The following is a 366-nucleotide window of genomic DNA, read 5'->3' on the forward strand; positions in this document are numbered from 1 at the left end:
TAATAATAATGAAATCAAGAATAATTTTCATCCTTCAAATAATGACAAGAAAGTAATCAGATATTCTTTCCCACGCGAAACGGACCCTTTCATTTTCCGTGTATTTTATATTCTTCAATTCTCCATCTATCTACGCCTCCCCTCGTCCACACTTCCACTCTTCCACCCTTTCATTCCTCCACTCGTCTATCCTTCCACTCTTCCACCCCTTCATTCCTCTATCCTTCCACTCTTCCACCCTTTTATTCCTCTATCCTTCCACTCTTCCACCCTTTTATTCCTCTATCCTTCCACTCTTCCACCCCTTTCATTCCTCTATCCTTTTCATCCTATCATCATTCCATCATTCCTTCTAGATTGTCTTGA

The sequence above is a fragment of the Penaeus monodon genome, chromosome 33 (genome assembly GCF_015228065.2).
Source record: "Penaeus monodon isolate SGIC_2016 chromosome 33, NSTDA_Pmon_1, whole genome shotgun sequence".
NCBI lineage: Eukaryota > Metazoa > Arthropoda > Malacostraca > Decapoda > Penaeidae > Penaeus > Penaeus monodon.